We start from the raw sequence: 25019 nt of genomic DNA, 5'->3' as shown, positions 1-25019 counted from the left end.
GGTCTCCGCAATCATTACATGTATGGCCAGCATTAGGAGTTTCTGCTATTCTTCTTATATTGGGCATACGTGTAATGAGATTTTTTTTTCCGTTCAGCCTCTGGGCTGAAAGAAAAAATGAACGGCACAGATTTCTTCATTCGCATCGATCAATGTGGATGAAAAAATCTCTGCCAAAAAAAAAAAGGAGGGGAAAGGCGTCGTATGCCCTGGCAAACCCGATAAATTTTTGTCACTGTGGCGGGGCGGGCATTAACGCCAGTGTGAAACAGGCCTAAGAGCCACATGCAAAGAGCACCTCTTATTCTGGTGAACCCAGCCAGATGAGTGCACACTGGCCCAGATGTATTATTACTGTAGATCAGGGGTGCACAACCTGCGGCCCGGGGGCCACATGCGGCCCTTGATACCATTCTGTGCGGCCCCCAACCATCTAGTAACAAACATGTATGTCTATGTCTTGTGGCTGCTCACATGTATTTTTCATGTTTACTCCCATTAGATGGGAGTCCTGGAAGTGTAACTGCACATTAATGGCATATACTGTATGTTCGATATGCCATAAATACAGTATTTCAGGTTTTTTACCCCTTTAAATTTTATTTTCGGCCCTTGACGTTGGTTCAGTCTGACAATGTGGCCCCCAACCAGAAAACGTTGTGCACCCCTGCTGTAGATGGTGTAAACTTAGACCGGCCTGGGGGAGATTGATCAAAACTGGTGCAAAGGAAAACAGGCTTAGTTGCCCATAGCGACCAATCAGATTCCCATCATATCTCCAAAACGGGGCCCCTGAAACTAACAGAGCACCGCCACCCTCTGTTCACCACTACGGGAGTTCCAAACATAGCGGAACGTGGCTCGACGACTTCAGGCAGTCCCTTAGCGGTGGCCGCACGGTGCACTCTCCATTCTCCGCTATGGGACTTCCAAAATGCCCCTGGCCGTTTTTGGAACCCCCATAGCAATGAACGGGGAGCATGCTGAGCATGTGCGGTGCCCTCTCCTTCACTTCAAGACCTATTCTGGTCATAGAAGCGGGTGCCACCTCCTATCTGACACCAATGCCGTATCTTAGAGATGCGCCAATCCCTTTAAGGGCTCATTCACACGACCATATTTTTGGGTCCGCATCCATTTCACAATTTTGCGGAACGTGTGTGGAACAATTCATTTCAATTGGGCCGCAAAAGATGCGGACAGGACACCGTGTGCTGTCCACATCCGTTGTTCCGTTTCTTGGCCCCTCATATAGAGCATGTCCTATTCTTGTCCGCAATTGCAGACAATAGGTATTTTCTATGATAGTGGCGGCACTGGCGGCCATGTGTGGTCCGCAAATTGTGAAACGCACATGGGCCGGTATCTGAGTTTTGTAAATCTGCAACTCACAGACCGCAAAACACTACGTTCGTGTGAATGCACCTAATAATGAGAGCGGCCGCCAGGAGGGCTCCAGGGGCCCACTGGGCATTAGCTCACCGGGACATTTCCCTGTAGCTCTCCCCTGGCACCATGTATGTGGTTGGTGGAGTGCACCCAGTTTTAGCTTCAATTGGGTGTTTTGTGCTGTTTTGTTAGTAGAGAACTTCCTTCGCTTTCTTCATTATGAATGGAGGAGACTATCCTTCCATATGCAGCTGTACTCCAGCCCGGGTCCTGTCACTTTGTACACAGGGTCAGCAGGAAGTCCTCCACCACGTCCGCCGTCCACCCGGCATCTGCCATACATCCCTCCGCTGACACCGACGGCAGTCCTTCACAGGCCGTGACGTCACGCAGAGGCGGGGCACCTCTCCGTTCCACCGCATGGTGGCGCTGCTCCCCTTGAGAAGTGCCTCGGGCCGCGCTCTTTCCATCGCCGTCGCCGTCGCTTCCATTGGAGCCGCCAGAGACAAATTGGCGCCATTTTGAAGCTCTGGGACCGTAACCACGGTGAGGGTGCACACGACCGGTGGAGTGAACGGAGAGGAATCGCTGGGGGTCTTTGAACAGTGACAAAGAAGGCGACTGAAGGTGAGAGGCGGCACCGGGCTGCAGTGTGGGGCGGCCTCTGAGTCTGGCGTGAGGAGCTGGTGGTCGGGAAACCGGGGCTAACGTGGATAGCGGCCCCGGTCCTGTGTGTCAGGGCTAGGGCTGTGACAGGACGGCTCTGCAGTGCTGGGGGCTGTACTGGTCGAGCACTGGTGTGTTATGGGAGGGGGTCCAGCTGCTGACCCCCCCCCCCCCCGTATATTATAGGTGGTCTATGTATTGCTATGAGGGAGCGCATTATACGCAGGGGTCTGTCCATACATGTGACATAGGTGGCTGCCCAGTGATCCCCATGGGGCTGGCTGTATATATGTGTATGGTCCCTATAGATAAGGGCTGTGTGTATAATATATATATATATATATATATATCCCTATAGGCAAGGGCTGGCTGTGTATACCTGTATATGATCCCTATAGGCAAGGGCTGGCTGTATATCTGGTATCTATATGTGTATGGTCCCTATAGATAAGGGCTGTGTGTGTGTAATATATATATATCCCTATAGGCAAGGGCTGGCTGTGTATATGTGTGTGATCCCATATAGATATGGGCTGGCTGTGTTTACCTATATGCGTGTGATCCCTATAGATATGGGCTGGCAGCGTTTACCTATATGCGTGTGATCCCATATAGATATGGGCTGGCTGCGTTTACCTATATGCTTGTGATCCCTATAGATATGGGCTGGCAGCGTTTACCTATATGCGTGTGATCCCATATAGATACGGGCTGGCAGCGTTTACCTATATGCGTGTGATCCCATATAGATATGGGCTGGCTGCGTATATCTATATGCGTGTGATCCCTATAGATATGAGCTGGCTGCGTTTACCTATGTGTGAGTGATCCCTATAGATATGAGCTGGCTGCGTTTACCTATGTGTGTGTGATCCCTATAGATATGGGCTGGCTGCGTTTACCTATATGTGTGTGTGATCCCTATAGATATGGGCTGGCTGTGTATACCTATATGCGTATGATCCCTATAGATATGGGCTGGCTGCGGTTACCTATATGCGTGTGATCCCTATAGATATGAGCTGGCTGCGGTTACCTATATGTGTGTGATCCCATATAGATATGGGCTGGCTGCGGTTACCTATATGCGTGTGATCCCATATAGATATGGGCTGGCTGCGGTTACCTATATGCGTGTGATCCCATATAGATATGGGCTGGCTGCGGTTACCTATATGCGTGTGATCCCATATAGATATGGGCTGGCTGCGGTTACCTATATGCGTGTGATCCCATATAGATATGGGCTGGCTGCGGTTACCTATATGCGTGTGATCCCATATAGATATGGGCTGGCTGCGGTTACCTATATGCGTGTGATCCCATATAGATATGGGCTGGCTGCGGTTACCTATATGCGTGTGATCCCATATAGATATGGGCTGGCTGCGGTTACCTATATGCGTGTGATCCCATATAGATATGGGCTGGCTGCGGTTACCTATATGCGTGTGATCCCATATAGATATGGGCTGGCTGCGGTTACCTATATGCGTGTGATCCCATATAGATATGGGCTGGCTGCGGTTACCTATATGCGTGTGATCCCATATAGATATGGGCTGGCTGCGGTTACCTATATGCGTGTGATCCCATATAGATATGGGCTGGCTGCGGTTACCTATATGCGTGTGATCCCATATAGATATGGGCTGGCTGCGGTTACCTATATGCGTGTGATCCCATATAGATATGGGCTGGCTGCGGTTACCTATATGCGTGTGATCCCATATAGATATGGGCTGGCTGCGGTTACCTATATGCGTGTGATCCCATATAGATATGGGCTGGCTGCGGTTACCTATATGCGTGTGATCCCATATAGATATGGGCTGGCTGCGGTTACCTATATGCGTGTGATCCCATATAGATATGGGCTGGCTGCGGTTACCTATATGCGTGTGATCCCATATAGATATGGGCTGGCTGCGGTTACCTATATGCGTGTGATCCCATATAGATATGGGCTGGCTGCGGTTACCTATATGCGTGTGATCCCATATAGATATGGGCTGGCTGCGGTTACCTATATGCGTGTGATCCCATATAGATATGGGCTGGCTGCGGTTACCTATATGCGTGTGATCCCATATAGATATGGGCTGGCTGCGGTTACCTATATGCGTGTGATCCCATATAGATATGGGCTGGCTGCGGTTACCTATATGCGTGTGATCCCATATAGATATGGGCTGGCTGCGGTTACCTATATGCGTGTGATCCCATATAGATATGGGCTGGCTGCGGTTACCTATATGCGTGTGATCCCATATAGATATGGGCTGGCTGCGGTTACCTATATGCGTGTGATCCCATATAGATATGGGCTGGCTGCGGTTACCTATATGCGTGTGATGTCCTTGGCTGGCTGCCCAGGTCTGGTTCTACCTTTTTACCTATGGGTCCCCTTCCTCCTTATGCAGAATTACACAGTGCCGGCACCCATAATCTGTCCTCTCTGGATGTGACCCCAGGGTGCAGGTTTATATGAGTAGCGTCCTGTCACATCTCTGCCGTCATCCTGTGTGTATAGTCCATTAGGCGGCTCATACTGTGTAATGACAGATCTCCTGATGACCCATAACACTAATCATTATGTCGTTAGTATGTGTGGCTCTGCTGATCATGTCCGACCGCCCGATAGAGAGAGGTTATCCTCACCTATCTGATGAGGGAGTTATCTTTGTCTATGGAATTATCCATCAAGGGATGAAAGTATTGAAAGGGGTACCCCATAGCAATGAATACATATACAGTGATCCCCCAGGATACAATGATCTTTTCTGACCCATCGTAAGTTGAAACCAGACTCAACTAACAGCGTCTCAGACGCAGATCCTACCAATCGAGGCCACTTCTCTGGTATAATAGCTGGATTAGTTGCTAGTTATCAGCTGTTCCTGACTGTTATATGTAAGGACTTGTGTTATCAGTCTTAGTTATCTGCTTATTTTTCATAAATCTTCATTTTCTCTTATCTTGGATGACATTTTGGGGCTTTGGAACCGATTACCCAAGTTACAATGGTTTCCATATACAATGGTCGTCCTGGAACCAATTAATATTGTAACGGGAGGGGCCGCTGTACTTTAGACCTGATGCACACATACATATTTTCTTTCCGTGTCCCTTCTGTTTTTTTTCGGGCCATACGCGGAACCGTTCCGCAAAAGAATAGAACATGTTCTAGTATTGTCCGCATTACGGACAAGGATAGTACTGTTCTATTAGGGGCCGACTTTTCAGTCCCGCGAAATATGGAATGCACACGGATGTCATCTGTGATTTTTGCAGACCGATAAATGCATGTGGTCGTGTGCATGAGGCCTTATAATGAGTGATGCTGTGGGCAAATCCATCCTCTGTTGGGGGTCCGTCTTCCTCGGCAGGACTGATGATGTGAAGGCCAGGGCTGAGTGATGACCACAGGGTCAGAGGCTCACGCTGCGGCTCATACAGCTGGGTCTTTCCAGCCTGTCCTGTGAGCTGCTGTTCTGGAGCCTTGAGGGGAAATTGTCGGCTAGGCTTTCACGTTAAAAGGCTTGCCTCATAAAAACAACCGCTATACATATACCGTCCATGTATTAGAGGGGTGGTCTCCTTCAGGTAATGGCACTTACTAATGTATTGTGATTGTCCATATTGCTTCCATTGCTGGCTTGAGTCATTTTCCCATCACGTTATACATCGCTCATGTCCAGGAGTTATGACCACCCTGCAATCCAGCAGTGGTGGTCGTGCTTGTACACTATAGGAAAAAGTGCCGTGGCTAGGACCGTGGGAGCTCACAGAGGCCGGTGTGTGCAGCAGCTCCCATCCCCTAATCCCTGGATATGAGCAGTGTGATAGAAAAATGAATCCGGCCAGCAGAGGTGGCAATATGGACAATCGCAATGCATTAGTAGGTGCCTTGTATAACTTTCTCTACATGATAAATGCCATTTGCTGAAGTGAGACAACCCCTTCAAGGTGCATGTGTGTCATGGGGGGGGGGTGCCCAGTTTGCCATAGAAGGGGTGGTGTTATGAGACTGGAGTGGCTTCTGTTCTTCCTTCTATTAGGATACTTTCACATTAGCGTTGTTAGAATCCGGCAAGCCGTGTACAAACTGATAGCTTGTTTTACCGGATCCGTCTCATCAAGTATCGTTCAGAATACCGGATCTGGTATTTAAATTTTTTTCGAATATCAAAAGCCCGGCGCATGCGCAGACCGGAAAACCGGATCCGGCGATGTGGCAATATCCGGACCACTTGGTACCGGATCTGGCATTAATGCATCTCTATGGAAATAAGTGTGGTATTGTTCCGGCATTTTGGCCCGAAAAAATACTGCAGCATGCTGCGGTATTTTGTCCAGTCAGATACCGTACAAGGGATGTAAGACATCCTGATGCATACTGAACGCATTGTTTTCCATTCAGAATGCATAGGGACTAAACTGATGCGTTTTTTTTTTCCTGGTATTTGGACCCTTTACCGGATTTCAATACTGGAAAAGAATAACGCTAGTGTGAAAGTACCCTTAACCACCTCCTGACTAGTGATGAGCGGCAGGGGCAATATTCGAATTCGTGATATTTCGCGAATATTTGGGCGAATATTCGCCATATATTCGAAAATTCGCGAATTCATGATCTCCAGGCATTATTTTCTTGATTGTGAAAATTCGCATAAAAATTCGCATGAACTGGTATTTTCACAAAAATCGAATATTCGCAATTACGAATATATTTTGCGAAATTCGAAATATTTGCGAATTCTTGAAGTGCCGATATTCGCGATTAAAATTCGCAATTCAAATATTCGTGCTCAACACTACTCCCGCCTAACGCAGGGATGCGTCCCGTGGGCGGCCGGGTTATTCCTCCTTCACGCATCGACGCGTTATCTCGCGAGAGCCGAGCGTTCACAGCGACGCGCAGCTGAAAAGTTGATCTACAGCCTGCCAGCAGCGATCATTCGCTGGCAGGCTGTAGATGTGATTTTTTATTTTATTTTTTAAACCCCAAAAAGGTATATTAGATGCTGTTTTGATAACAGCGTCTAATATACCTGCTACCTGGTCCTCTGGTGGTCCCTTTTGCTTGGATCGACCACCAGAGGACACAGGCAGCTCTGTAAGTAGCACCAATCACCACTACACTACACACACCCCCCCCCCCCCCCCCTGTCACTTTTTAACCCCTGATCACCCCATATAGACTCCTTGATCACCCCCCTGTAAGGCTCCATTCAGCGTCCGTATGTGTTTTGCGGATCCGCACATTGCCAGAACTATATAGAAAATGCCTTTTCTTGTCCGCAATTGCGGACAAGAATAGGACATATTCTATAGGCTTTACAAAAAAACGCAGTGTTCGCCCGATCAGGCCTGATCTTGTGCGCACACTTGCGTTCAGTCCGCCCTGCCGCAGTGACAGAATGGTCAGAACTCTGGCAACTGAAATTTAATGTGGATAAGTGCAAGATAATGCACCTGGGGCGTAAAAACTCAAGGGCAGAATATAGAATATTTGACACAGTCCTGACCTCAGTATCTGAGGAAAGGGATTTAGGAGTAATTATTTCAGAAGACTTAAAGGTGGGAAGACAATGTAATAAAGCAGCACGAAATGCCAGCAGAATGCTTGGGTGTATAGGGAGAGGTATAAGCAGTAGAAAGAGTGAAGTGCTTATGCCGCTGTACAGATCACTGGTGAGACCTCACTTGGAGTATTGTGCGCAGTACTGGAGGCCATATCTCCAGAAGGATATAGATACTCTAGAGAGAGTTCAGAGAAGAGCTACTAAACTAGTACATGGATTGCAGGATAAAACTTACCAGGAAAGGTTAAAGGACCTTAATATGTATAGCTTGGAAGAAAGAAGAGACAGAGGGGATATGATAGAAACTTTTAAATACATAAAGGGAATCAACTCGGTAAAGGAGGAGAGCATATTTAAAAGAAGAAAAACTACCACAAGAGGACACAGTTTTAAATTAGAGGGGCAAAGGTTTAAAAGTAATATCAGGAAGTATTACTTTACTGAGAGAGTAGTGGATGCATGGAATAGCCTTCCTGCAGAAGTGGTAGCTGCAAATACAGTGAAGGAGTTTAAGCATGCATGGGATAGGCATAAGGCCATCCTTCATATAAGATAGGGCCAGGGACTATTCATAGGATTCAGATATATTGGGCAGACTAGATGGGCCAAATGGTTCTTATCTGCCGACACATTCTATGTTTCTAGTGACAGAATTTTTTTTTTTCTGATCACTGCAAAAACACCGTAAAATTGCTGCGGCGCTATAAAGATCACTTTTGAGGGGCATAGCGAGTTCATATATTATTATTTTTTTGGCACAAGTTAGCGGAAATTGATTTTTTATTTTTTTTCTTACAAAGTCTCATATTCCACTAAGGCTACTTTCACACTAGCGTTCGTCGGTCCGCTCGTGAGCTCCGTTTGAAGGGGCTCACGAGCGGACCCGAACGCCTCCGTCCAGCCCTGATGCAGTCTGAATGGATGCGGATCCGCTCAGACTGCATCAGTCTGGCGGCGTTCAGCCTCCGCTCGCCTCCGCATGGACAGGCGGACAGCTGAACGCTGCTTGCAGCGTTCGGGTGTCCGCCTGGCCGTGCGGAGGCGTGCGGATCCGTTCAGACTTACAATGTAAGTCAATGGGAACGGATCCGCTTGAAGATGTCACCATATGGCTCAATCTTCAAGCGGATCCGTCCCCCATTGACTTTACATTGAAAGTCTGAACGGATCCGCGCAGGCTACTTGCGCACTTGCGAATTTTTTTAAAGTTATTAATGCAGATGGATCCGTACTGAACGGAGCCTCCGTCTGCATTAATATGATCGGATCCGTTCAGAACGGATCCGATCAAGCGCAAGTGTGAAAGTAGCCTAACTTGTGACAAAAAATAAAATCTTGCATGAACTCACCGTACCCTTCACAGAATCCAAATGCGTAAAAATGTGTTTTGGGGGGTATTTTTACATATACCCATGCTGGGTGAGAGAAATATCTCTAAATTGACAACTTTGTATAAATTTTTTTTTTTTTTTTAAGTTGTCATTTACAGAGATTTCTCACACACAGTATGGGAATATGTAAAAATACACCCCAAACCACATTGCCCTACTTCTCCTGAGTACGGCGATACCACATGTGTGACACTTTTTTGCAGCCTAGGTGCGTAAAGGGGCCGAAAGTCTGAGTACCTTTAGACTTTAGAGGGTTGCTCACAATTTAGCCCCGCCCAAAATTCCAGAACAGTAAACACACCCCACAAATGACCCCATTTCGGAAAGTAGACACCCCAAGGTATTTACTTTACTTTATCAAAGACATGTAGCACACTAAATTCTGACACAAACTTGTATAGAAATGTAATTATATTTGAACAATTTTACCAGAAAAATTTAAAAATACACTTTTTTTTGAGAAAATTGCAGTCTATTTTGATAATATCGGAAAAACGAAAAATGTCAGCAGCAATCAAATACCACAAAAAGAAAGCTGTATTTTGTGAGAAGAAAAGGAGGTAAAATTCATTTGGGTGCCAAGTTGCATGACCGAGCAATAAACCGTTAAAGTTGTGAAGTGCCGATTTGTAAAAAAGGGCCTGGTCACTGATGTTGTCTGGGATTTTCTGAAATGTGCACACAAGAAGGCAACGGTAGAAAATAAGCAAATAGCTACCGGTAGTACCATGTAACGATACATTTCTGTGATGGGTGGCTGTGGCTTACACCTGCCAAATCCGCTGTTGGCCGTGGGGTCCTGAGAGTAAGATTCAGGGCCTTTAGCTGATTGTCTTTTTCTGAAAGACGTCTCTAATGAGACCAACCTGTCAAGTGCTCCCTGAAGATGAGGTAATAATAGCTTTTTAAAGGCCCCTTTCACACAAGTGAGTTTTCCACGCAGGTTCAATGCGTGACGTGAATTTATAGCACTCGCACTGAATCCGGACCCATTCACTTCAATGGGGCTGTGCACATGAGCATTGTTTTTCACGCATCACTTGTGCGTTGCGTGAAAATCGCAGCATGTTCTATAATCAGTTTTTCACTCAGCCCTGGCCCCATAGAAGTGAATGGGCATGCGTGAATAGCGCATTGCATTCGCAAGTAAGTGCGGATGCGATACGTTTTTCACTGATGGTTGCTAGGAGATGTTTGTAAACCTTCAGGTTTTTATCGCACGTATGGAAAAACGTATCGAAAGGCATTGCACCCGCGCAGAAAAAACTGAACACAATTGCAGACAAAACTGACTGAACTTGCTTGAAAAATGGTGCGAGTTTCACTGAACGAATTCGGACCTAATCAGTCACGCTCGTGTGAAAGGGGCCTTACACTTACCAGTAGTGATGGACGAACATCGGCCAGGACTATTTGCGAACGCGATCAAATGTTTGCGAACCGCAAGTTTGCAGCGGGCCCCATTCACTTCAATGGCAGGCGAAAGCTCATATTTGCAGCCAGCAAACGCTTACTATATGTGCGCAAATAGTCCCACAACATGGACAGTGACATACCAGATGGCGACCATTGGCAAAAATTCCCACAAAAAATATGTATTTTAATCAGGGGCCATTTTTATGCGTCTTAAAGGGAAACTCTCAAAAATGTGGCCTGCTGGAGCCTAGAAAAATGTTACTGTTGCCCACGGGAGTACAGGCCCCAAACATTAGGCATTCACCGGACAGAAAACATCAAGTGATTATGTGGCTGGAGGTATATTACACGTTCATTGGATATCAATTTTATTGCAGGCCAGTTCAAGTATGTCAAATACATATGTTTAAAATAACTAAAAATATAAAATTGGATTAAAAACATGGCTCACAAAATCCCCCCCCCCCCCCTTCAAATACCCCCAAATGATAGTTAAAATTCGATAACACGTGGTCGTCACAGGTGTTTTAATTGCTCCTCGGCCCCAAACATTAAACATTCACCGGACAGAAAAGGCCTCTTAAGCCACTGTATTTACATAAGACAGGGACCATTATTTGTTGTGGATGGTGGCGTATACGTGTGGATCTGGATGTTCGGCCGAAGTTCATAAAAAAGTTTGAGTTCGGGACCTGAATTTGACCATGAACCTTATTGAAGTCAAAGGGGACCTGAACTTTGGAGCACTAAAATGGCTCTACAAAAGTCATGGAAAGGGCTAGAGGGCTGCAAAAGGCAGCAAAATGTGATTAAGAGCGTGGCAAGTGCTCTGCGATCAAATGTGGATATGGAAATTACTGGAGTAGGAGGTTGAGGAGGCGGTGGATGTAGCGGTGTAGGTGGAAGCAGCGGTGGAGGAGGTAGCCTACACTGCTTTTTGGTTTTGTTTTTTATTTACATTTTTTTTTGTTCAAATTTGGGTAGACCACAAAACATTGGGAAATTATAAAAAAATAAAACGCAGAGAAAGTGCGCTGGAGTACTACATTAGCTGGGTAAGGCCGGTATACATGTCTATTCTGCACAAGGTACGGACAAGTCCTGTGGGATCCATGCCTGGTTCATTTTAATGAACGTGAGCTTGTCCACATTGGTTGTGGACAGGCGGCTGCGCTTGTCTGTGATGACGCCCCCTGCCGTGCTAAACACACGTTAGATAATTACACTGGCTGCAGGGCAGGCCAACACCTCTAAGGCCTAAACTTGGGCCATGTGCCCAATTTGGAGACCCAGAAGTTGAAGGGGGCAGATCCGTCATTCAGTACGTGTAGGCGTGTGCACACATACTGCTCCACCATGTGGGTGAAATGCTGCCTCCTGCTAAGGCGTTCCATATCAGCTGGTGGTGCTGGTTGTTGTGGCGTGCTGACAAAGCTTTTCCACATTTCGGCCATGCTAACCCTGCCTTCTTAGATGCTGGGGGTGGCCGAGCTGCGTTGGCGACCTCTTCCTCCTCTGCCTTCACCTTGTGCTTCCACTGTGCCCCCGCTGTCAGGTGGGAATGCCACCAGCAGCGCGTCTACCAACGTGCGCTTGTACTCGCGCATCTTACGATCCAGTGACTGAATTAAAGACGGTACGTTGTCCTTGTAACGGGGATCCAGCAGCGTGGCCACCCAGTAATCGGCACAAGTTACAATGTGGGCAACTCGGCGGTCGTTGCGGAGACACTGCAGCATGTAATCGCTCATGTGTGCCAGGCTGCCCAGAGGCAACGAAAAGCTGTCCTCTGTGCTCTGCCTCCTCATCCTCCAGAACTGTGCCCTGGCTGGAAAATTGTGTACCTGGCATATGTTGGTGCAGGAACCCACCTTCGGAGCCACTTGTGAATGGCTGGCCTGAAACCCTTGTAAATGATCCCTCTTCCTCCTTCTCCTGTGCCGCATCCTCTTCCATCATTGCCCAAAGCTTTTTTTTTTTTTTTTTTTTTAAGGAGGCATAGAAGTGGGATAGTAACGCTGAGAATGGCGTCATCGGCACTGGCCATGTTGGTGGAGGACTCGAAACAGCGCAACAAGGCACACGGGTCTCGCATGGAGGCCGAGTCATTGGTGGTGAAGTGGTGCTGTTCCGCAGAGCGACTCACCCGTGTGCTGCAGCTGAAACTCCACTATCGCCTGCTGCTGCTCGCACAGTCTGGCCAGCATGTGCAAGGTGGGCACGTCTTATATGAGGCGGTGAGTGGGAAAGCCGAAGTTATGCTGCAGCGCTGACAGGCGAGCAGCAGCAGGGTGAGAACACTGAAAGCGCACACAGACGGCCCACACTGAAGGTGTTACGCTGATCGGATGAGGAGCTGGTAGAGGTTGAGGAAGCGGAGTAGGAGGAGGAAGCAACAGGAGGCAAACTGATGCGCCCTGCAATCCTCGGTGTTGGAAGGACATGCGCCAAACTGCTATCCGCCTCAGGCCCAGCCGCCACTGCATTTACCCAGTGTGCTGTTATGGAGATATAACGTCCCTGACTGTGCTTACTGGTCCACGTATCCATAGTTAGGTTGACCTTGCCACAGATGGCGTTGCACAGTGCACACTTGATTTTGTCCCCCACTTGTGCAGGGAAGGGATGGCTCGCCTGGAAAAGTAGTGGCGGCTGGGCATGACGTACTGTGGGACAGCCACCGCCATAAGGCTTTTAAAACTCTCTGTCTCCGCCAGATGGAATGACAGCATTTCTAAGGCCAGTAATTTTGAAAAGCTGGCATTCAGGGCCAGGGATCGTGGGTGGGAAGGGGGGTGCTTCCGCTCCAGTGTTTGGGAGATAGAGAGCCTAACACTTACATGGGACATTGCGGAGATGCTTGGTGACCCAGGTGGTGGTGTTGCTGGCAGATCCTCTGTTTGTGGGGAGGCAGGTGCCACTGTTACTCCAGAGGGGGATGAAGAGGCCGAAACTGCAGCAGAAGAGGACTAGCCAGGGACCTTTCTTGGTTTTTGAGGCGTCTACTCCACTGCAGCTCTTAGATGCCTGGTCATGCAGGTTGTGCTCAGGTTGAGAACGTTTATGCCTCGCTTCGGGCTCTGATTGCACAGGGTGCAAACCACTCGTGTCTTGTCGTCAGCACATTGTCTGAAGAACTGCCACGCCAGGGAACTCCTTAGAGCTGGCTTTGGTGTGCTCGGTCCCTTGGTGCGGTGGGCAGTAGCAGGCGTACTGTCTAGGGGACGGCCACTCCACTTTTGCACCCTGCTCCCTCTTTTGCTGTGCTGGTGGCTCTGTTCGACCACCGTCTTTTCCTCCGCACTACACCGGTCACTCGCCTGACCTTGATTCCATGTGGGGTCGAGGACCTCATCGTCCTCCACATCATCTTTCACCCAGTCTTCACCCCTGCCCTCCTTGTCGGTCTGCACACTTTCGAAAGCCCTTGCAGTTGGCACCTGTGTTTCGTCATCATCTGAGACGTGCTGCGGTGGTTCTCCCATCTAGTCATCCTGAAACATAAGTGGTTGGGCATCGGTGCACTCGATCTCTTCCACTTCTGGGGCAGAGCTATGTGGAAGGCCCTGGGAAACCCTGCTGCATGACTTGGGGCTCAGACTGCTTGGCTGATTTGCAAGGGGGTGAGGTGAAAGACAGATGGACATCGGCTGCAGGTGCCAACTCTGATCTTTCAGCAGGAGACTGGGTGGGAGACAATGTGAAGGAACTGGAGGCACTGTCAGCCAACCAATCTACTATGACCTGTACTTGTTCTGGCCTCACCATTTGTAGAGCCGCATTAGGCCCGACCAAATACCGCTGCAGGTTCAGTCGCCTACTCGCACCTGAGGAAGGTGTTTCACTTGTGTGTGTAGCTGGCACAGATCGACCATGTCCTCTCCCTGGAACAGGAGCTCCATCAGCAGCACCACGACCGGGTCCACGTCCCTTATTTGATGCTCTCTTCGTTCTTTGCGTTCACCCACTGAAGTAACATGGTTTATGTCAGGCAACAATGTAACCGCCAATAGTCAACAATTAAGTTCACTGAGAGTAAGGCAGTGGCGGTGTCATAAAGAGGAAAAATTTCTTGAGGTCACACAATAGTGTGACAGGCAAATTTTATACAATTACTTCACGGTCACAAAAAATGGCCAACAATGTAACAGCAGGCCGCAAATGTATTTTATGGGAAAACATTATTTTTTTTTTTTTCACCTAGGGGTGGACGATATGCGATATAAACGATATAAATTTGGCCAACGATAGAGATTTTGTATATCGCGGTAGAACATGGCATGCGCCGCTCTCGGCGCGCACCATGTAATCCTGAGTCAACACAGTGGAGAAGGAGGGAGTCCAATTAATATAGTTTATATTAGGGATCGACCAATTATCTGTTTTTACCGATATTATCGGCCGATATTCAGGATTTTTTATGATATTTCGATAACATATGGGGAACAAGGATCGCGCTGCTGACAGTGCTCTCCGTGTTCCCTCAGCAGCACAGGGGAGAAGGAAGCAGTGTCTCCCTCCCCCTGTGCTGCTGCTGCCACCAATGAGAGGAGGGAGGACAAGAGGAGGGGAGGGGCTGTGGCCACTGCGCCACCAATGAAAACTCATTTATTCATATACAGGAGGCGGGAGCTGCAGAATCACATAGCCGGCTCCTGACCTCTATGACAAGTAGCTGCGATCTGCGGTAGTTAACCCCTCAGGTGCAGCACCTGAGGTGTTAACTGCCGCGGATCGCAGCTACCGCTCATAGAGGTCTGGAGCCGGCTATGTGATTCTGCAGCCAGCTCCCGCCTCCTGTGTATGAATTAGTGAGTGGTCTTCATTGGTGGCCCAGTGCGCCCCCCCCACCCAAGCCCCCCAGTATTAATCATTGGTGGCAGTGGCCACAGGGTCCCCTCTCCCCTCCTCCTCACTGGCAGTTCTGATCGGAGCCCCAGCAGTGTAATGCTGGGCCTCCGATCGGTTACCATCGCAGCCAGGACGCTATTGAAACCCTGGCTGCCATAGTCAGCTCCCTGCTGTTGTCTGCACAAAGCATACAGCAACATGGACAGTGTGAGGTCCTATTCACCCTGTAGCGGATAGTAGATAAGTTGAAGAAATTGACCTTTTTATAATATAGACCTTCATTGTCCTGATGAAGGGGGGCTGTTCGCCCCTGAAACGCGTCGACTAAACTAGAAATTAAGATCCACTTTTACTTACATCAACCGAGTCCTGATTTCCTCTGCAGCAGCGCCGTTTCTAAAAAGGTCAATTTCTTCAACTCATCTACTATCCGCTACATCCTTAAAACAGTATCCTACGGCAACGGGTGAGGACCTTGTCAGCAGCAGCAGCAGACACCCCTGTAAGCTGGATGATCTTATACCAGCAAAAGGCTTTTACAGGTGTTGTGGCTCATCACAACCCAAAACGGTAAGCACAATCAGTGTATTTTTGGTTTTAACCTGTTAAACGGTTCTACACACGAGGCGCTGCCTCCTGTCTCTCTTTTTTTCTCTTACCTATGTCCTATTCACCCTGATAGAGATCTATCAGGGTGAATAGGACAAGGGTTCTAGTCCCTAAGGGGGCTAATAGTAAAAAAAAAAAAAAAAAAAAAAAAACACACCAAAATATTAATTATAAATGAAAAATTAAGATTTACCCAAAAAAATACACGTTAACAATGAACATTCATTTTCAGCAGATTTGTGTAGGATTTATTTTTTATTTTTTTCAAAAATGAAAATTTACAGAATATCGGTATAAATTATCGGCCTGAAAGTTCAGATTATCGGTCTCGCCCCTAAAAAATCAATACAGGTCCTTCTAAAAAAATTAGCATATTGTGATAAAGTTCATTATTTTCTGTAATGTACTGATAAACATTATACTTTCATATATTTTAGATTCATTACACACAACTGAAGTAGTTCAAGCCTTTTATTGTTTTAATATTGATGATTTTGGCATACAGCTCATGAAAACCCAAAATTCCTATCAAAAAAAATTAGCATATCATGAAAAGGTTCTCTAAACGAGCTATTAACCTAATCATCTGAATCAACTAATTAACTCTAAACACCTGCAAAAGATTCCTGAGGCTTTTAAAAACTCCCAGCCTGGTTCATTACTCAAAACCGCAATCATGGGTAAGACTGCCGACCTGACTGCTGTCCAGAAGGCCATCATTGACACCCTCAAGCAAGAGGGTAAGACACAGAAAGAAATTTCTGAACGAATAGGCTGTTCCCAGAGTGCTGTATCAAGGCACCTCAGTGGGAAGTCTGTGGGAAGGAAAAAGTGTGGCAGAAAACCCTGCACAACGAGAAGAGGTGACCGGACCCTGAGGAAGATTGTGGAGAAGGACCGATTCCAGACCTTGGGGGACCTGCGGAAGCAGTGGACTGAGTCTGGAGTAGAAACATCCAGAGCCACCGTGTACAGGCGTGTGCAGGAAATGGGCTACAGGTGCCGCATTCCCCAGGTCAAGCCACTTTTGAACCAGAAACAGCGGCAGAAGCGCCTGACCTGGGCTACAGAGAAGCAGCACTGGACTGTTGCATGTCATTCGGAAATCAAGGTGCCAGAGTCTGGAGGAAGACTGGGGAGAGGGAAATGCCAAAATGCCTGAAGTCCAGTGTCAAGTACCCACAGTCAGTGATGGTCTGGGGTGCCATGTCAGCTGCTGGTGTTGGTCCACTGTGTTTTATCAAGGGCAGGGTCAATGCAGCTAGCTATCAGGAGATTTTGGAGCACTTCATGCTTCCATCTGCTGAAAAGCTTTATGGAGATGAAGATTTCATTTTTCAGCACAACCTGGCACCTGCTCACAGTGCCAAAACCACTGGTAAATGGTTTACTGACCATGGTATTACTGTGCTCAGTTGGCCTGCCAACTCTCCTGACCTGAACCCCATAGAGAATCTGTGGGATATTGGGAAGAGAAGGTTGAGAGACGCAAGACCCAACACTCTGGATGAGCTTAAGGCCGCTATCGAAGCATCCTGGGCCTCCATAACACCTCAGCAGTGCCACAGGCTGATTGCCTCCATGCCATGCCGCATTGAAGCAGTGATTTCTGCAAAAGGATTCCCGACCAAGTATTGAGTGCATAACTGAACATAATTATTTGAAGGTTGACTTTTTTTTGTATTAAAAACACTTTTCTTTTATTGGTCGGATGAAATATGCAATTTTTTTTAGATAGGAATTTTGGGTTTTCATGAGCTGTATGCCAAAATCATCAATATTAAGGGTACTTTCACACTTGCGTTGCTTGATTCCGGCAGGCAGTTCCGTTGCCTGAACTGACTGCCTCATCAGGCAAACTGTATGCAAACGGATGTCATTTTTTCTGAATGATCAGGCATTTTTCTGACTGATCAGGATCCTGATCAGTCAGAAAAATGCCTGATCAGTCAGAAAAATGCATTGCAATACCGGATCCGTTTTTCCGGTGTCATCAGGCAAAACGGATCAGTTTTTTTTTTTTTCCCCTCATTTTTAAAGGTCTGCGCATGCGCAGACCGGAAGGACGGATCCGGCATTCCGATATTTTGAATGCCGGATCCGGCACTAATACATTCCTATGGAAAAAAATGCCGGATCCGGCATTCAGGCAAGTCTTCAGTTTTTTTCGCCGGAGATAAAACCGTAGCATGCTACGGTTTTCTCTTTTGCCTGATCAGTCAAAATGACTGAACTGAAGACATCCTGATGCAAACTGAACGGATTACTCTCCATTCAGAATGCATGGGGATATGCCTGATCAGTTATTTTCTGGTATAGAGCCCCTAGGACGGAACTCTATGCCGGAAAAGAAAAACGCAAGTGTGAAAGTACCCTAAAACAATAAAAGGCTCGAACTACTTCTTTTTTTTTTTTTTGTATATATCTTTATTTTCATTTATACAAAAAGAAACGTATACATTCCAATCACATCATAAGTTGAATATCTTCAAGTCACATGTTAAACAGTACGTTTCCATTTTTTCCTGAACAATTGTTTTAAACTATTTTTTTTCCCCCTCCCTCATTAGCCCCAATCTTTTCCTTTTCCTTTACCCTCCCCCCACCCTTATGAGATAAAAAAAAAAATTGGGTAAATCCTGCCCTAAAGCATCCATTTTTTCCAAAGATCCTCAATATTTTTTTTTGCCGTGGCCCTCCATCATTCGTTCTTCCTTAATAAAATTATCCACCATTTTCCTCCATTGTCTCACCATCGGGGGATCTGCCCCCACCCATTTCTTAAGTATAAGGAGTCTAGCTTGAAATAGCACTTTACAGAGAACCACACGTATATCTCTATTTAAATTTAGATGTTTAGTTGCCCCTAAAATGCAGATCACCGGGTCTTCCGGTATATAAACCTTCAGAATTACCTGTACTGTCTCCAAAATTTCCCTCCAATATCTAATCAACCTTGGGCATCTCCAGAAACAGTGTATTAAATCAGCATTTTCTCCCCCACATTTTGAACATGCGTCCGAAGCTCTCACACCCATTATCTTCAATAACCGTGGGGATCGGTGCAACCTACGGACTACAAAGAACTGTGAGATCTTATGTGAGCCCCTATTGGAGACCATTGAGTAACTTCTGAGGGCATCTTCCCATTTATCTTCGGTAAGGGATTGAAATTCGTCTTCCCATTTTTTTCCAGCAAGTATTAGAATTTGTTTCTTTTTGCTCTCCATCAATATCTTATATCTTCTTGCAGTTATACCACCTCTTTCCCCTTCTTTAGTAAATTTATGTATTATATCCGATTTTTCTTTTTTATATTTATCTTCTTGAAGGGCTACTTCAGTTGTGTGTAATTAATCTAAATTATATGAAAGTCTAATGTTTATCAGTACATTACAGAAAATAATGAACTTTATCACAATATGCTAATTTTTTTTAGAAGGACCTGTATTGGTCGATCCCTAGTTTATATGGCTGAATACAAACATAGCCTGCATGTGCCTGCCATATCCCATACCATGTGGTCCACCGAAATTAACCCCTCAGGTATTAACTATATTCATTGGCGCAGTGGCCACAGCCCCCCCCTCCCCCCCCCACGATTAAATCATTGGTGGCAGTGGCCCCAGGGTGGCAGCTTCTGATCGGAGCCCCAGCAGTGTAAATGCGGGGCTCAGATCGGTTACCATGGCAGCCAGGACATAATTCAAACCCTGGCTGCTATAGTCGCCTCCCTGGTGCTGTGTGCACTATACACAGGGCAGCAGAGAGAGTGTGAAGTCCTATTCACCCTAATAGAGCTCTATCAGGGTAAATAGGACAAGGGTTCTAGCACCAAAAATATAGAAAAATTAGCTAATTTCCAAATTTCTATTTCTCTACTTTTATAATGGATAGTAATACCTCAGAGAATAGTTATTACTTTACATTACCCATATGTCTACTTCATGTTTGGATCATTTTGTGAATGCTATTTTATTTTTTGGGGACGTTAGAAGGCTTAGGCTACTTTCACACTAGCGTTCGGGCGGATCCGTTCTGAACGGATCCGCCCATAATAATGCAGACGGAGGCTCCGTTCAGAACGGATCCGTCTGCATTATATTAGCAAAAAAAAGCTAAGTGTGAAAATAGCCTGGGACGGATCCGTCCAGACTTTCAATGTAAAGTCAATGGGGGACGGATCCGCTTGAAGATTGAGCCACATTGTGGCATCTTCAAACGGATCCGTCCCCATTGACTTACATTGTAAGTCTGGACGGATCCGCACGCCTCCGCACGGCCAGGCGGACACCCGAACGCTGCAAGCAGCGTTCAGCTGTCCGCCTGTCCGTGCGGAGGCGAGCGGAGGCTGAACGCCGCCAGACTGATGCAGTCTGAGCGGATCCGCCTCCATTCAGACTGCATCAGGGCTGGACGGCTGCGTTCGGGTCCGCTCGTGAGCTCCTTCAAACGGAGCTCACGAACGGAAACCCGAACGCTAGTGTGAAAGCAGCCTTAGAAGTTTAGAAGCAAATCTTGAAATTTTTCAAAGAATTTCTAAAACCCACTTTTTCAGGACCAGTTCAGGTCGGAAGTCACTTTGTGAGGCTTATATAATAGACACCACCCATAAATGGCCCCATTTTATAAACTACACCCCTCAAGGTATTCAAAACTGATTTTAGAAACTTTGTTAACCCTTTAGGTGTTCCACAAGAATTAATAGAAAATAGAGATAAAATTTCACTTTTCTGGCAGATTTTCCATTTGATTCCATTTTTTCCAGTTACAAAGCAAGGGTTAACAGCCAAAATAAACTCTATTTATGGCCCTGATTCTTTAGTTTACAGAAACACCCCATATGTGGTTGCAAACTGCTGTACGGGCACACTGCAGGGCGCAGAAGGAAAGGAATGCCATACGGTTTTTGGAAGGCAGATTTTGCACCATTTCCCATTTGAAGCCCACATGATGCACCCCTAGAGTAGAAACTAAACAAAAAAGTGACCTCATTTTAGAAACTACGGGATAGGGTGGCAGTTTTGTTGGTACTATTTTAGGGTATCTGATTTTTGGTTGCTCTATATTACACTTTTTGTGAGTCAAGGTAACAGTATTTATTTTATTTACAGCATTCATCTGACAGGTTAGGTCATGTGGTATTTTTATAGAGCAGGTTGTCACGGACGCTACACTACCAACAAATATTGTTTGTTTTAGTTTTACATAACAAAGCATAAACAAAAAAGAGAATATTCTTTATTGTCTCCACATTCTGAAAGCCATAGTTTTATTTAGTTTTTTGGGCGACTGTCTTGTGTAGGGGCAAACTTTTTTCCGGGATGAGATGACTGTTTGATTGGCACTACTTTGTGGTGTGTATGACTTTGATCGCTTGCTAATACACTTTTTGTGATCTAAGGTGACAAAAAAGGCATTTTTTTTTTTTTTTTTTTTTTACGGTATTCACCTGAGGGGATAGGTCATGTAATATTTTTATAGAGCAGGTTATTACGGACGCGGCGATACCTAATATGTATACTTTTTTTAAAACAAAAAAAAAATGTTTTAGTCTCTTTATTTTTTGGGCGATTGGGTAGTGGCTCATTTATTGCGGGATGAGGTGACTGTTAGATTGGTATTATTTTTTTGTGGGCATAAGCCTTTTTGGTCGCTTGCTGTTGTACTTTTAGGCTGGGTTCAGACCTGAGCGTTTTACAGCGCGTTCCTACGCGCTGTAAAACGCTCAACAGGCAGGAACCAATGATTCCCTATGGGAATGGTGCTCACCTGAGCTTCTTTGGGGCGTCTTGTCGCGCGTTTCCGTACATAGACTTCAGCGGGAACGCGCAACAATGGGCGTTCGCTTGTCTCTGTATGCGCGATTGCAAACACCCATACAATCGCGCATACAGAGCGCTCCATCGCGAACGCTCAGGTCTGAACCCAGCCTTAGTGATGTAAGGTGACAAAAAAATTGTTTATTTAGCACAGTTTTTATTTTCTACAGTGTTCATCCTGAGGGGTTAGGTCATGTGATATGTTTATAGAGCCGGTCGATACGGATGCTACGATGCCTAATGTCTACTTTTTTTTTTTTTTTTTTTTTTTTTTTTTTTTTTTTTTTTACAAATTTTTTTAAATTTATTTTTACTTTGGGGAAAATTACTTTTTTTTTTTTACTTGACACTTAATTTTTGGGGGGAAAACTTTATTTTTTTTTCAACTTTTTTTTCACTTTAGTTTTTGTCCCACTTTGGGACTTGAACTTTTGGGGGTCTGATCCCCTTTACAATGCATTCCAATACTTCTGCATTGGAATGCATTGGCTTTGAGTAAAACAGTGTGTATTACTCATACAGCTTCCTGCCTGTGAGATCCAGGGGGCTGGATCTCACAGGCTCTTTACCGGAAGGCAGCCCCGATGCCTAAGGAAGGCATCGTGCTGCCTTCCATCCATGCCATTGGGTAACCATTACAGCAGCTCGGGGACCCGATGGTGCCGCCGATCCCTGCTTGAATGACCCTTAAACGCTGCAAACTGCAGGTCGGAATTGACCTGTGGTTTGCCGCGATTGCCGATACGGGAGGGTCACAGGACCCCCCTCGGGATTGTCGGAGTGCCTGCTGAATGATTTCAGCAGGCACTCTGTTCCGATCACCGCCCGCTGCGTGGCAGTAATCGGAAATACACAGGGTGTATCTGTATGCCCTGTGTCCTTAAGTACCGGGACCTCAGGGCGTCCCGGTGTTCCCAAGAGGTTAAAATTATATCGCAATATAGATCTTAGGCCATATCACCCACCCCTATTTTCACCCACAGTTAAACAGCTAGATTTACTGATTTTATTTCACTATCAGATTTGCAGTGCAGGCTGCAAAGGTACTTAAAGGGGTTATCCAAGTTATATTTTTTTTTCTTTCTATGTTCCTAACTAAGCAAATGTAGCAGCTTTCCAATTAAAGGGGTTCTGCACCTTCATTTAACTGATGATCTATCCTCTGGATAGATCATCAGCTTCTGACCGGCGGGGGTCCGACACCCGAGACCCCCGCCGATCAGCTGTTTGAGAAGGCAGCGGCGCTCCAGCAGCGTCGCTGCCTTCTCACTATTTACCGCAGGGCCGCCCGCCCACTGACATCACGACTTGTATCAACTAGAGTGGGCGCGGCTAAGCTCTGTTCACTTGAATGGAGCTTAGCCGCGCCCACTCCAGGTGATACAAGTCGTGACGTCAGTGGGCGGGCGGCCCGGCGGTAAATAGTGAGAAGGCAGCGGCGCTGCTGGAGCGCCGCTGCCTTCTCAAACAGCTGATCGGCGGGGGTCCCGGGTGTCGGACCCCTGCCGGTCAGGTGCTGATGATCTATCCTGAGGATAGATCATCAGTTAAATGAAGGTGCAGAACCCCTTTAACTCACTTTATTCCCAGTGGCTGGTTTCTCAGATTTCACTGATGGTCACATGACCTGTGATGTCAGCTTCTCTCTCTGCTCTGATAAAGGTCGCTTACAAGCCTGTAAACGAGAAGTCACTGTGCTGGCCACGCCCCCTTCACTGCAGTCTACTCTCTGCTAGAATTCTTAACCCCTTCAGCTGCACAGCTCTGCAGGCAGTGAGGAAACAATACTGGGCACGGGAGAGAGAGCATTGCACAAGAAGGTAGGGGGAAGATCCTGTTTGTATTAGCATGTGTCATTATTCAGCTGGGACTTGTAGTTCTACACTTACAACATGCTGCAGAGTCTCCCAGCAGGCAGACATGTCACTCAGGGCATCTCTTGTATCCACTCTCTTAGCAGAGCAGGGGGAGGGGCAGAGATTGTTTTTATTGCATGTAATCAAATGGCCAGAAAAGAACCAGGGAAATGAGGAAATAGATATTTATTTTTTATTTTTTTTCTTTTGCATAAAACTTGCTTAGCTTTTTTTTTTTTTTTTATAACTCTGACAACCCCTTTAATGGAAAAAAATATATATTTTTTTTCACCAACAAACAGATTGATTTAACTGATTTTCTTTCACTATCACAAATGCAGTACAGGGTGCAAATGTACTTTTTAGCAAACAAAAAAAATTTAATTTGTCCCCACAGAATCTAACAGATGGATTTACTTGGATTATACTTTATAGTAGGGCTGCAACGATTAATCGATGTAATCGATTATATTCGATAACTGGATTCGTTGTCGACGAATCCAGTTATCGAATAATCGCCGATTCGTTGCTATTCGGGCGGGCGGGCGGGCGCTGCATCTTTATTTTACCTTTTTACAATGACGCTCCCGCTCCTGTAACAGCCAGGCAGAGCGGACGGCGGCGTAACGTCACTCAATCACGTGACGCGCCTGCTCCGCCTCCTTCATTCATGAAGTGGGCGGAGCAGGCGCGTCACGTGATTGAGTGACGTTACGCCGCCGTCCGCTCTGCCTGGCTGTTACAGGAGCGGGAGCGTCATTGTAAAAAGGTAAAATAAAGATGCAAGCGCCGGGGCTGTTAGGGGGAAGGGGGGTCTGTGTATAGCACTGCTATGGGGAGGGGGGAGGATCTGTGTATGGCACTGCTATGGGAAGGGGGGTCTGTGCACTGTTATGAGGAAAGGGATCTGTGCACTGTTATGCCCATAACAGTGCACATATCCCCCTCTCCATAACTACGCCGTCCACAGATCCCCCATAATAGTGTCGTCCACAGATCCCCCATAAGTGTCGTCCACAGATCCCCCATAAACGCCGTCCACAGATCCCCCATAAACGCCGTCCACAGATCCCCCATAAACGCCGTCCACAGATCCCCCATAAACGCCGTCCACAGATCCCCCATAAACGCCGTCCACAGATCCCCCATAAACGCCGTCCACAGATCCCCCATAAACGCCGTCCACAGATCCCCCATAAACGCCGTCCACAGATCCCCCATAAACGCCGTCCACAGATCCCCCATAATAGTGTCGTCCACAGATCCCCCATAAACGCCGTCCACAGATCCCCCCATAAGTGTCGTCCACAGATCCCCCCATAAGTGTCGTCCACAGATCCCCCCATAAGTGTCGTCCACAGATCCCCCATAAGTGTCGTCCACAGATCCCCCATAAGTGTCGTCCACAGATCCCCCATAAGTGTCGTCCAC

General features: G+C 46.7%; 1 protein-coding gene across 1 annotated transcript in view; it reads left to right on the top strand.

Annotated features, from left to right (window-relative positions):
- The first annotated feature begins 1850 nt into the window (after window positions 1-1850).
- Window positions 1851-25019, top strand: part of PDS5B (PDS5 cohesin associated factor B) — a 133826-nt gene continuing 110657 nt past the window's right edge. Inside the window, exon 1 of the mRNA XM_044284757.1 lies at window positions 1851-2016. The gene's annotated coding sequence lies outside the window, so the exon portion shown is untranslated. The remainder of the gene's footprint in view (window positions 2017-25019) is intronic.

Source organism: Bufo gargarizans, chromosome 3 (genome assembly GCF_014858855.1).
Source record: "Bufo gargarizans isolate SCDJY-AF-19 chromosome 3, ASM1485885v1, whole genome shotgun sequence".
In the NCBI taxonomy this organism is placed as follows: domain Eukaryota; kingdom Metazoa; phylum Chordata; class Amphibia; order Anura; family Bufonidae; genus Bufo; species Bufo gargarizans.
The sequence above is the reverse complement of the archived record's forward strand: the minus strand, read 5'-3'. Positions and strand labels throughout refer to the sequence as shown.